Genomic DNA, 14417 nt, shown 5'->3' on the forward strand with positions numbered 1-14417 from the left:
TGGTTTATTCATCTAACCAGAGGACTAAAACTTTGTATCAGCAGAAATGTGGTTTCACTTTCTTATCAGTAATGTGGTCTACTGAAGTAGCACTTTTAATTTCCTTGAATAACTTTTCTTTTGCATTCGCAACTCAGCTGACTGTTTGGCATATGAGGCCTAGAATTTGTCCTATCTTTGTTTTCAACATGCTTTCCTAACCAGGTTTAATTATTTCTAGATTTTGATTTAAAGTGAGAGACATGTGACTCTTCCTTTCATTTGAACACTTAGTGGACCTGATAGAATTATTAATTGGCCTGATTTAAGAATTATTATGTGTAGAGAATATGGAGATATGAGGAGAGGGAGAGAGATGGTGGAACAGCTGATTGGTAGAACAGTCACTATATACAGACTATTCGTAAATTATATTTTCTGTCTTATATGAGCATGGTTTGTGGCACCCCAAAATAATCACAGTAGTGACATTAAAGATCGCTGATGGAAGATCAGCATAAAAAGATATAATAATAATGAAAATGTTTGAAATACTGCAAGAATTATAAAAATGTGACACAAGAAAAGGTAAGCATATGGTATTGTAAAAATGGTGCCCATAGACTTGCTCAACACAAGATTGCCACAAACCTTCAATTTTTAAAAAATGTATGTTAGTCAGCTGTGACAAAATACCTGAGGAAAAACAATTTAAAAGGGGGAGGAAATGTTTATTTTGATTCATGGTTTTATGAGTTTCCGATTAATGCTCTCTTGTTTCTACAAGTGAGGTATAATATCATGGTAAGAAGTGTGTGGTGGATCAGAATTGCTCAATTCATGGTAGTCAGGAAAAAAGAAAGAGGGAAAGAAAGAGAGAAAGTGAGGATTCAAAAGTGGAATCTCTGGGTCTAGATGGTTTCATTGGAGAATTTTCCAAACATTTATAAAGAATTAACACAGTGCTTCACAGTCTTGTCCAGAAAGAAGTAGTGTAAAGAATACTTCCCAGTTCATCTTTTGAAGTTAGTATTACCTTGATACCAATTCTAGACTAAGACATTATATGAAAACTACAGACTCATATCCCTCATAAATATAGATGCAAAAATCTTTATCAAAATATTAGAAAATAGGATTCAGCAATATATAAAAAGACTCCTATACCATGTCTAAGTAAGATTCATTCCAGAGCTGCAAAGCCAGCTAATTATTCAAAAATCAATGTGTCACTGAACAGTTAAAGAAGAAAAAAGACATGATCATGTCAATTGATGCAGGTGAAACACTTGACAGAATTCAACACACATTTATGATAAAATCTCTTAGAAAACTAGGAATGAAAGAGAATGTCCTCAATAATGGCATCTACCTTACACTGTATTACACCCTACATTATACTTAATTGGGAAAGAATGAATCCTATCCCTCAAAGATCAAAGAAAGCAAGCATGTCCACTCTCAGCACTGCTATTCAATATAGTACTAGAAATTCTAGGCAGGACAGTTAGTAAGAAAGTAAATAAAAGGTATGCTGATGGAAAGGAAGAAAACTGTACTTATTTGCAGATGACATGATTGTCTATGTAGGAAATCCCAAGAAATCTTTTAAAAAGGCAAATTTTGATGAAACTTTCTAGTGCTAATAAGTGAGTTCAGGATACAAATTCAGTGTTCAAAAACCAATTGTAATTTTATATACTAGCAATAAGCAAGTGGAAGCCATAATTAAAAACAAAACCATGATTAAAATACAACATTATTTATAATCGCTTAGAAATGTGAAATATTTGGTCCTTGTTACTGTGCCCCTGATGCTTTGAGAAAGATTTGTGCCTCTGATTTTCCATGCCCAGGTAGCACTTAACCATGACACCATCATGTAAAAAAACCTTTGGTTTATTTTTACTTAATCTTGGATTGAAATATCTCCTGCCCTACAAGATGGAGTTCTGTAAACAGAAATAGGCATGGAGGAAGGAAGTATAACTTCACTACTAATTTCTATTAAGTATCAGTGGGAGAAAACTCTCATTTCTCATTTCATCTTGTGGTAGTCATTGCCATTGTAACATTGATTATAAATTAGGAAGGCTTGTTTTGGTCCCATAGAATTTATGTTGACATTATAAGGTGCTTATGCTAATGACTCTTATTTTGATTTTTGTAACTACTAATATACTTGGCTAATGATGCTGGTGTGTACACACACACACACACACTCACACACACACACACACACACACACAAACTGTGCTTGTTGTAAGCTCTTTCTAACAAAAGTCCAAACCACTGTGGTGAAGGTGATATCTATGGTAGAAGAGTAGGGAGGGAAGAGCACTATTGTGTTGACTGCCCACCACATGCCACATAGTCTGCGTGGGAACTTTACACGTGTTAGTGTATTCATTGCTCATCACATGACCTATAAAGTAGAATAAACAGCATTATTCCTGTGTTACTTTTGAGGAAGCTAAGATTGAGAGAAGTGAGGTAAGATGACTAGATAATGTTACTTTCTTACTGCTTAAAATTTCAACATTCCTCCTTCTTCTGCGAATGAAAGGTCTAATTCATCTGAGTTTCCAAGCTGTGTTCTGACCTTTGCCAAACTCCCTAGTTTCTTCTAGGTCCCTCCTCTCTTTTAGTGGATGGTTGAGCCACACAGGTCTTTGTTTAGTTCTTTCAGTGTGCCATATTTTCTGCCTGTGGCCATTGTTCATTGTTCCTGCTTTTCTTGCTGCCTGGACTGCTCTCCTCTGTGTCTGCCTGCACTCAACAGCTAACTCCTACTCATTCTTCAGGTTTCAACTGGAATGTCACATCCTCAGTTCTCAGGGAACCTTCTCCCAACTGCTCTCTTAATGCTACAGTATTCTTCATGCTATATTAGGGCTCTGTGTTGTGTTGTTCCATTGCATTCTTTATCTCCTTCCTACTACTTATGTTGTGACTTTACATATAACTATGTGTTTAGGGTCTGTTTTTCAAATTAGATGAAGCTTCTATCCATATATTGTCCTGTTCTCTGCTCTATCCCTAGCATCTGGTACAGTGCCTGGCACATCATAGGTATTCAATAAATATTTATTGAATGAATACATGCATACATATACATACACACATACATATATATGTAAACCTTCTATATTTGGTACTTAATAGGTACTCAATAAATATAGTTAAAATATTGTAGTTGTTATTATTGTCCAAATGCAAATAGCTAGTCAAGTGCAGAATCAGGATTGATACCAAGATATTACTTTAAAGTACATGCTTCTTTCACTATGTGACTCTACCTACAGAAATGGATTCTTGGCACCGCACTGCATTAACTGTCTATATGAATCAGGGTGAGATACTATACCAATGTGAATCTTAGTTTTCCCATCTGTAAAACTGGGGAAGGGGTAGGCAAATTTAGATTATTCAGCATATCCTAGAAGATGAGAAGAATAGAAATTTAGATAGAAGGGAATCTAAATACATAGTAATTGACCAATAAAAACCAGTTCACTCCCCTGTAAGATAGTTCAGCAGCTATACCAAGAACACTTGCTATGTTTATTCACTTTGGATTCAGTATCCTCAGTCAAAGGTATTGTGGAGTAGTGGGTGATATGTAGGTATATTCATTATCTTTGCATTGCTGTGACTTCAGATAATACTATGGAGCTAGAGTAATAAAAATAGCTTGGTATTGGCATAAAAGTAGACACCATGAAGACCTATGGTACAGAGTCCCAGAGACAAATCCACACAGCTATAGCCATTTAACATTTGACAAAGAAGCCAAAAACATATGTAAAAGAAAAGATAGCCACTTCAACAAATGGTGCTTGGAAAACTGGATATCCACATGTAGAAGACTGAAACTAGATCTCATTTTCTCACTGTATACTAGTATCAATTCAAAGCAGATCAGACATCTTAATGTAAGAAGTGAAACTGTAAAACTACTACATAAAAGAATAGGGAAAACACTGCAACACATAGGACAGGTAATAACTTGAATAGAGCTCCAATAGCTCAGCAAATAAGAGAAAGGATTGACAAGTGAAACTGCATCAAACTAATCAGCTTCTTTTTTTTTATTCAAATAATTTTATTTTAAGTTTTTATTTTATTCATATGTGCATACAATGTTTGGGTCATTTCTCCCCCCTTTTTCCCGCACCCTCCCTTAGCCCCCCTTGCTCCCTCCCTTACCCCCCCCGTTACCCCTCTCTGCCAGGTAGAAACTATTCTGCCCTTAACTGTAATTTTGTTGAAGAGAGAGTATAAGCAATAATAGGAAGGACCAAGGGTTTTTGCTAGTTGAGATAAGGACAGCTATACAGGGAGTTGACTCGCATTAATATCCTGTGCATGTGTGTTATCTTCTAAGTTAATTCTTCTCAAACTAACCTTTTCTCTAGTTCCTGGTCCCCTTCTCCTATTGGCCTCAGTTGCTTTAAAGTATCTGCTTTAGTTTCTCCACGTTGAGGGCAACAAATGCTATCTAGTTTTTTGGGTGTCTTAACTATCCTCATACCTTCCTTGTGTGCTCTCGCTTTATTGTGTGATCAAAGTCCAATCACCTTGTTGTGTTTGCCCTTGATCTAATGTCCACATATGAGGGAGAACATATGATTTTTGGTCTTTTGGGCCAGGCTAACCTCACTCAGAATGATGTTCTCCAATTCCATCCATTTACGTGCGAATGATAACATTTCATTCTTCATGGCTACATAAAATTCCATTGTGTATAAATACCACATTTTCTTAATGCATTCATCAGTAGTGGGGCATCTTGGCTGTTTCCATAACTTGGCTATTGTGAATAGTACTGCAATAAACATGGGTGTGCAGGTGCCTCTGGAGTAACCTGTGTCACATTCTTTTGGGTATATCCCCAAGAGTGGTATTGCTGGATAATATGGTAGATCAATGTTTAGATTTTTAAGTAGCCTCCAAATTTTTTTCCAGAGTGGTTGTACTAGTTTACATTCCCACCAACAGTGTAAGAGGGTTCCTCATTCACCGCATCCTCACCAACACCTGTTGTTAGTGGTGTTGCTAATGATGGCTATTCTAACAGGGGTTTAATTTGCATTTCCTTACTCTGGAGTTAGTAGGTATAGGTAAGAACTTTCTCAACGAAACCCCAGCAGCACAGCAACTAAGAGATAGCATAGATAAATGGGACCTCATAAAACTAAAAAGCTTCTGCTCATCAAAAGAAATCGTCTCAAAATTGAAGAGAACACCCACAGAGTGGGAGAAAATATTTACCAGCTACACATCAGACAAAGGACGGATAACCAGAATATATAGGGAACTTCAAAAACTAAATTCTCCCAAAACTAATGAACCAATAAAGAAATGGGCAAGTGAACTAAACAGAACTTTCTCAAAAGAAGAAATTCAAATGGCCAAAAAACACATGAAAAAATGCTCACCATCTCTAGCAATAAAGGAAATGCAAATTAAAACCACACTAAGGTTCCACCTCATCCCTGTTAGAATAGCCATCATTAGCAACACCACCAACAACAGGTGTTGGCGAGGATGTGGTGAAAGAGGAACCCTCTTACACTGTTGGTGGGAATGTAAACTAGTACAACCACTCTGGAAAAAAATTTGGAGGCTACTTAAAAAGCTAAACATTGATCTACCATTTGATCCAGCAACACCACTCTTGGGTATATACCCAAAAGACTGTGACACAGGTTACTCCAGAGGCACCTGCACACCCATGTTTATTGTGGCACTATTCACAATAGCCAAGTTATGGAAACAGCCAAGATGCCCCACTACTGATGAATGGATTAAGAAAATGTGGTATCTATACACAATGGAATTTTATGCAGCCATGAAGAAGAATGAAATGTTATCATTCGCTGGTAAATGGATGGAATTGGAGAACATCATTCTGAGTGAGGTTAGCCTGGCCCAAAAGACCAAAAATCGTATGTTCTCCCTCATATGCGGACATTAGATCAAGGGCAAACACAACAAGGGAATTGGACTTTTGAGCACATGATAAAAGCGAGAGCACACAAGGGAGGGGTGAGGATAGGTAAGACACCTAAAAAATTAGCTAGCATTTGTTGCCCTTAATTCAGAGAAACTAAAGCAGATACCTTAAAAGCAACTGAGGCCAATAGGAAAAGGGGACCAGGAACTAGAGAAAAGGTTAGATCAAAAAGAATTAACCTAGAAGGTAACACACATGCACAGGAAATCAATGTGAGTCAACTCCCTGTATAGCTATCCTTATCTCAACCAACAAAAACCCTTGTTCCTTCCTATTATTGCTTATACTCTCTGTACAACAAAATTAGAAATAAGGGCAAAATAGTTTCTGCTGGGTATTGAGGGGGTGGGGGGGAGAGGGAGGGGGCAGAGTGGGTGGTATGGGAGGGAGTGGGGGCAGGGGGGAGAAATGACCCAAGTCTTGTATGCACATATGAATAATAAAATAATTTTTTAAAAATTTGCATTTCCTTTATTGCTAGGGATGGTGAGCATTTTTTTCATGTGTTTTTTGGCCATCTGAATTTCTTCTTTTGAGAAAGTTCTGTTTAGTTCACTTGCCCATTTCTTTATTGGTTCATTAGTTTTGGGAGAATTTAGTTTTTGAAGTTCCCTATATATTCTGGTTATCAGTCCTTTGTCTGATGTGTAGCTGGCAAATATTTTCTCCCACTCTGTGGGTGGTCTCTTCAGTTTAGAGACCATTTCTTTTGTTGAACAGAAACTTTTTAGTTTTATGAAGTCCCATAAAACTATGGGATATCTATGCTATCTCTTAGTTGCTGAGCTGCTGGGGTTCCATTGAGAAAGTTCTTGCCTATACCTATTAATTCCAGAGTATTTCCTACTCTTTCCTTTACCAACTTTAGAGTTTGGGGTCTGATATTAAGATCCTTGACCCATTTTGAGTTAATATTGGTATAGGATGATAAACATGGATCTAGTAAGCTTCTGCAAAATACAGAAAACAGTAATTAGGACTGAAAAGACTACTTACAGAATGGGAGAAAATCTTTGCCAGCTCTATGTCTGGCAAGGGATTAATAACCAGAATATACTGGGAGCTCAAAAAATGAATCTGCCAGCTGGCTCACTCCTATAATTCTAGCTACTAGGAAGCAGAGATCAGGAGGATCATGGTTTGAAGCCAGCACAAATAGTTTGCAAGACCCTATCTCAAAAAACCCTTCACAAAAAAGGACTGATGGAGTGGCTCAAGGTGTAGGCCCTGAGTTCAAACCCCAGTACTCCAAAAAAAAAAAAAAAAGAATCCATCAATAAATCAGGAACACAATTAATAAATGAGCAAATGAACTGAATAGGTAATTCTCAAAAAGTACAAATGGCTAATAAATACACAAAGAGATTCTACCCCACTCCAATCAGAATGGCTATCACAAATACCAGAATACCACAGACAACAACAAATGCTGGTGAGGGTGGTGGGAGAGGGGCTCTTACACACTGTTGGTGCAGAATGTAAATTAGTGCAGCCACTATGGAAAGCAGTATGGAGGTTCCTCAAAAAACTAAAAATAGAACTACCATATGATTTGGTTATACACCCCCAGGCATATACTGAAGGAATGTAAGTATAAGATACAAGAGACACTTGCACACTTATGTTTATTGTAGCACTGTTCATCATAGCTGTGTATGGAAACAACCTAGATGCTCTACAAATGATGAATGGATTAAGAAAATGTACACAATGGAATATTATTTAGCCATAAAGGAGAATGAAATTATGTCGTTTGCAGGTAAATGGGTAGAACTAGAAATCATCATGTTAAGCAAAATAAACCAGGTTCAGAAAGACAAAGGTTGCATGTTTTCCCTCATATGTAAAAACATAAATATATACGTAAATACATGTGTGGTCATATACGCATACACACACTCCTCTCTCTTTTTCTCTCTATATAATATGTTTGCAACAGTGTGACTATTTGACTGTTTGAGAGGACTAAGGAGTAGGAGAGGAAAAGAGAATGATAAAGAGTGAATAATATTGAAATACATGAAATATACTGCATCTATGTATAAAGATGGCATAAAAAATGCAGTGAAACCTGTTGAATAATAAGGGGTAGGAAGGACAGAGGAACAGAGGAATAGAGGAGGTTAATCTTATTAAAGTACAATATACGTATGTGTGAAATATCATGGTGAAACCCCTTTGAATAATGAATATACACTTAAAAATGAAGAATGTAAAACAGGTCCTGTTCAAGGGTGAGTATCAGTGGGGTGGGGGAGGGTGATTAGAGAGGGTGAAGGAGGATGAATATGGTTAATATATTTTATATACTTGTATGAAAATAGAACACAAAAACCTGTTGAAATTGTTTTAAGAAGAAGGCAGAAAGGATGAGGGAGAATGATGGAAGGGATGAAACTAATTAAGGTGTACAATGTAAGCCCATATGGAAATGTCACAATGAAACCTCCCTGTATAACTAATATTGCTAACAAAATGTTTTCAAAAATATAATAAAAATACCTGGCATCTGACAAACAAGGTGGAAAATATTTATCTTAGCTCACAGTTCTAAAGGTCCATAGTCCTTGTCTCTTGGTGAAGCAGAACATCATGGCAGTGGGTGGCAGAGGAGGTTCTTCACCTCATGGCAACCAGAAAGGAGAGAGGGAAGGGGCAGAGCAACATATGGCTCTAAGGACACACCCCCTTGACGTAAGTCTAACTAAGCACTACCTCCTAAAGTTCCTACTATTTACCCAAATAGTGCCACCAGTTGGAGACCAAAAACATTCAACACATGAGCCTGTTGTAGAACATTTCTTATTCAAACCATAGCAGTGGAATTTGGTATTAGAGATCCCTGGGTTCAAATTCCAATACATAATTTACTACCCCTTTGTCCTTGGCAGGTTTACATTTTCTTCTCTACAAATGGTATAATACCCACCCTTTTAGTCCTTTCTAAAGTAAAAACAATATAATGACATGAAAAGAAAATTTTTTTGGGTATAGAAAGAAAAACTGCCAGGATTTGACTCATCTAACACAGTTCTTTCTCTGCATCTGTGCCATTGAGAGACAGGTCTTGAGGCAGGAGCCTGATACTAAAGACATCTCAGCTCTTTGAAAGGTGGAGATCCAGAGGATTGTGGTTTGATGCCAGCCCAGGCAAAGAGTTAGTGAGACCCCCATCTCACCAAACTAGCCAGGTGTGGTGGTCCATACATGTAATCCCAACAATCTGGAGGAACAGGTAGGAGTATCACTTGGTCCAAGGCCTGCCCAGGCAAAGAACATGAGACCCTATCTAAAAAAATAACTAAAGCAAAAAGGGGCTGGTGGGGCACTGCTCAAGTGGTAAAGCACTTGCCTAGCAAGCATGAGACCCTGAGTTAAAACCCCAGTACTGCTCGAAAAAAATATTAAAGACAGAAGCTGCCTGATGTCAGAAGCCAGAGTCCAGCGTATAGAGTTGGAACATCCATGAGATAGGGTAGAGCAGAGGGGAAGGCCAGCTACTGAAGCAGAAGAATAGAGGTGCCAAATATGAGTCAAAGGCTAATGGCTAGGCAGATCCTGAGAACCAGGGAGTTGGGGGTCCAGTGGGAGAACAGCAACATGCTTTACAATGGCCTCCCTCCAAAACTTTGTAGCCCTCTGCTGTAGGCAGACTTCAAATGGTCTTAAAGCCCCTTGAAACCTAATTTCTCCAGTTCCTTTTTTTGTTTAGTCACATTCATGTATATTTTGAAATTGCAATCTTAGTGTGTATACTTTTTAATTGAATACTATCTTCAACATTTTCCATGTCACAAACATTGCAGTTTTGCTCATATTCCACAAACCATTATCTTTTAGCCTGTGGCTTTTTTGAATTATTTCATTACAATAAAGTGCCAGGTGTGAGATTACTGAGCCAGAGGATATACAGTTAGTGTTTAACAACCATAGACAAGTTTTTTGTTTGTTTTTTTATTTTATTTTATTTTTGTGAATTTTTTTTCTTTTATTCATATGTGCATACAATGTTTGGATCATTTATCCACCCTTCCCCCCGCCCCCTCCCCTCCCCTACCACCCCCCCATCCCCTCTACCCCCTCGCTACCAGGCAGAAATTATTTTGCCCTTATCTCTAATTTGGTGGAAGAGAGCATATAAGCAATTATAGGAGGGACCAAGGGTTTTTGCTTGTTGAGATAAGGATAGCTATACAGGGAGTTGTCTCACATTAATATCCTGTGCATGTGTGTTACCTTCTAAGTTAATTCTTCTTGAACTAACCTTTTCTCTAGTTCCTGGTCCCCTTCTCCTATTAGCCTCAGTTGCTTTAAAGTATCTGCTTTACTTTCTCTGCATTGAGGGCAACAAATGCTATCTAGTTTTTTGGGTATCTTACCTATCCTCATACCTTCCTTGTGTGCTCTCGCTTTATCATGTGATCAAAGTCCAATACCCTTGTTGTGTTTGCCGTTGATCTAATGTCCACATATGAGGGAGAACATACGATTTTTGGTCTTTTGGGCCAGGCTAACCTCACTCAGAATTATGTTCTTCAGTTCCATCCATTTACTTGCGAATGATAACATTTCATTCTTCTTCATGGCTGCATAAAATTCCATTGTGCATAAATACCACATTTTCTTAATGCATTCATCAGTAGTGGGGCATCTTGGCTGTTTCCATAACTTGGCTATTGTGAATAGTGCTGCAATACACATGGGTGTGCAAGTGCCTCTGGAATAATGTGTGTCATATTCTTTTGGGTATATCCCCAAGAGTGGTATTGCTAGATCATATGGTAGGTCTATGTTTAGATTTTTAAGAAACCTCCAAATTTTTTTCCAGAGTGGTTGTACTAGTTTGCATTCCCACCAGCAGTGTAAAAGGGTTCCTTTTTCCCCACATCCTCACCAACACCTGTTGTTAGTGGTGTTGCTAATGATGGCTATTCTAAAAGGGGTGAGGTGGAATCTTAGTGTGGTTTTAATTTGCATTTCCTTTAAGACTAGAGATGGTCAGAATTTCTTCATGTGTTTTTTGGCCATTTGAATTTCTTCTTTTGAGAAAGTTCTGTTTAATTCACTTGCCCATTTCTTTATTGGTTCATTAATTTTGGGAGAATTTAGATCTTTGTGTTCCCTATATATTCTGTTTATCAGTCCTTTGTCTGATGTGTAGCTGGCAAATATTTTCTCCCACTCTGTGGGTGGTCTCTTCAGTTTAGAGACCATTTCTTTTGATGAACAGAAGCTTTTTAGTTTTATGAAGTCCCATTTATCTATGCTATCTCTTAGTTACTGAGCTGCTGGGGTTCCACTGAGAAAGTCCTTGCCTATACCTATTAGTTCCAGAGTATTTCCTACTCTTCCTTTACCAACTTTAGAATTTGGGGTCTGATATTAAGATCCTTGATCCATTTTGAGTTAATATTGGTATAGGGTGATAAACATGGATCTAGTTTCAGTTTTTGCAGACTGCTAACCAGTTTTACCAGCAGTTTTTTTTGCAGAAGCTGTCTTTTCTCCATCATATATTTTTAGCGCCTTTGTCAAAGATAAGTTGGTTATAGTTGTGTGGCTTCGTATCCAGGTCCTCTATTCTGTTCCACTGGTCTTCATCTGTTTTTGTGCCAGTACCATGCTGTTTTTATTGCTATTGGTTTGTAATATAGTTTGAAGTTGGGTATTGTGATACCTCCAGTGTTGTTCTTTTTACTGAGTATTGCCTTGGCTATTTGTGGCCTCTTGAGTTTCCATATAAATTTAATGGTAGATTTTTCAATCTCTTTAATGAATGTCATTGGAATTTTGATGGGAATTGCATTAAACATGTAGATTACTTTTGGGAGTATAGACATTTTTACTATGTTGATTCTAACAATCCATGAGCATGGGAGATCTCTCCACTTTCTATAGTCTTCCTCAATCTCTTTCTTCAGAAGTTTATAGTTTTCCTTGTAGAGGTCATTCACATCTTTTGTTAGGTTTACACCTAGGTATTTGATTTTTTTTGAGGCTATTGTAAATGGTATTGTTTTCATATATTCTTTCTTAGTTTGTTCATTGTTAGTGATAGAAATGCTTTTGATTTTTCTATGTTGATTTTATATCCTGCTACCTTGCTATGGCTGTTGATGGTGTCTAGGAGATTTTGAGTAGAGTTTTTTGGGTCTTTAAGGTATAGGATCATATCATCTGCAAATAGGGATATTTTGACACTTTCTTTACCTATTTGTATTCTAATTGTATTCCTAGCCTAATTGCTATGGATAGGAATTCCAGTACTATGTTGAATAGGAGTGGAGATAGTGGGCATCCTTGTCTCATTCCTGATTTTAGAGGGAATGGTTTCAGTTTTTCACCATTAAGTATAATGTTGGGTGTAGGTTTGTCATATATAGCTTTTATAATGTTGAGGTGCTTTTCTTCCATTCCTAGTTTTGTTAGAGCTCTTATCATGAAATGGTGTTCGATCTTATCAAAGGCTTTTTCTGCATCTATTGAGATGATCAAGTGGTTTTTGTCTTTGCTTCTGTTAATGTGGGTTATTACATTGATTGATTTTCCTATGTTTAACCACCCCTGCATTCCTGGGATGAAGCCTACTTGGTCATGGTGAATGATCTTTTTGATGTGTTGTTGAATTTGGTTTGCCATTATTTTGTTGAGGATTTTTGCATCAATGTTTATTAAGGAGATTGGCCTATGTTTTCCTTTTTGGAGGTGTCTTTGCCTGGTTTTGGGATGAGTGTAATACTGGCTTCATAAAATGTGTTAGGCAGTTTTCCTTCCCTTTGTATTTTTACAGTAGCCTCAAAAAAAATCAAATACCTAGGTGTAAACCTAACAAAAGATGTGAATGACCTCTACAAGGAAAACTATAAACTTCTGAAGAAAGAGATTGAGGAAGACTATAGAAAGTGGAGAGATCTCCCATGCTCATGGATTGTTAGAATCAACATAGTAAAAATGTCTATACTCCCAAAATTAATCTACATGTTTAATGCAATTCCCATCAAAATTCCAATGACATTCATTAAAGAGATTGAAAAATCTACCATTAAATTTATATGGAAACTCAAGAGGCCACAAATAGCCAAGGCAATACTCAGTAAAAAGAACAACACTGGAGGTATCACAATACCCAACTTCAAACTATATTACAAACCAATAGCAATAAAAACAGCATGGTACTGGCACAAAAACAGTGTTTTGTGGAACAGTTTAAGGAGGGTTGGTGTCAGTTCTTCTTTAAAGGTCTGATAGAATTCAACAGAGAATCCATTAGGTCCTAGACTTTTGTTTTTTGGGAGATTCTTGATTGCTGCTTCAATTTCATTTTGTGTTATAGATCTATTCAGGTGTTTAATTTCCTCTTGGTTCAGTTAGAGTTCTCCTGGACGCATGTCCCTTTTGTTTTCTCCAGTATACAGCCCTACCCGCCTGTTGCAATTGCAGTCTTTTTTAATTTAAAGTTCGTATGGGGAGGTGCCCCTCCCCCACTCTCCAGTGGAGTGTGCCACACTTTAGCCCCTGATGGATGCCTTCCTCTCTCCAAGCACACTGGGGGAGGTGGCACCACTCTTGCCTTTCCAGCCCACTTGTTTATTTACAGTTCATGTGATGGATTGCCCCTGCCCCCCTCCAGTGGAGCTTTCCTCCTGACAGCCACTGTTACAAGCTTTCCCCTCTCCAAGGTTGCTGGGAAGGTGCCACCACTCCTACTTTCTCTGGCCAGCTTGTTTATTTACAGTTTGCCTGAGGGATTGCCCCTCCCCCACTCTCCGGAGGTCAGGGCGCCCCACTCTCTTTACTATGTGTCTTTTTTTTTTTAGTTACTTGTTTATTATTCAGTTTGTTTTTTTCTCTTTTTTTCCCCCTGGGTGGGGATCAGTCTGTCCAGGGGGTTGTGCTGTCTGTGGGAGTATCATGTGCTGCTTAGCTCACCTGGTGGTCTGCTTCTCCCAAGCAGGATAGGAGCTGGCATCTGGCGGCATGGGAGCCCTCCTAGTTTCTCCATTTAACATGGAGTGGAGATGCTATGCGTGGGCTGGGGGTGTGGAGGTGTCGAAGTTTTGCGTCTTCTTGGTGGTTTTTCTTGCAAGGTGTATCTCCAGCATCTCTCCAAGATTTTACTTTAGGAAGCACACTTTCTGCCTCCTCCCTCTAGCTGCCATCTTGAGTTAATCTTTGGTTTTTTTTTAATGAAAGAAATGACCCACAATAATTCTCTTCCTGATGAGTAGACAGTCTAGAGGTGTGCTAAATGGTAGAGTGGCTGCCTAGCAAGTGTGAGGCCTTGAGTTCAAACCCCAGTGCTGTTGAAACAAAACAAAATGGCTGGGGACATGGCTCATGTGATAGAGCACTTACCTAGTGTGAGGCCCTGAGTTCAATCTGCAGTAAAAAAGGAGGAGGAGAAGGAGGAGGAGAAATA

At 38.1% G+C, this 14417-nt stretch overlaps 1 protein-coding gene across 1 annotated transcript in view; it reads left to right on the forward strand.

The window, feature by feature from the left end:
- The window catches only part of Zc4h2 (zinc finger C4H2-type containing), a 53908-nt gene that overhangs the window by 22075 nt on the left and 17416 nt on the right, over nt 1-14417 (forward strand). The window lies entirely within an intron of this gene.

This window comes from Castor canadensis, chromosome X (genome assembly GCF_047511655.1).
Source record: "Castor canadensis chromosome X, mCasCan1.hap1v2, whole genome shotgun sequence".
Taxonomy (NCBI): domain Eukaryota; kingdom Metazoa; phylum Chordata; class Mammalia; order Rodentia; family Castoridae; genus Castor; species Castor canadensis.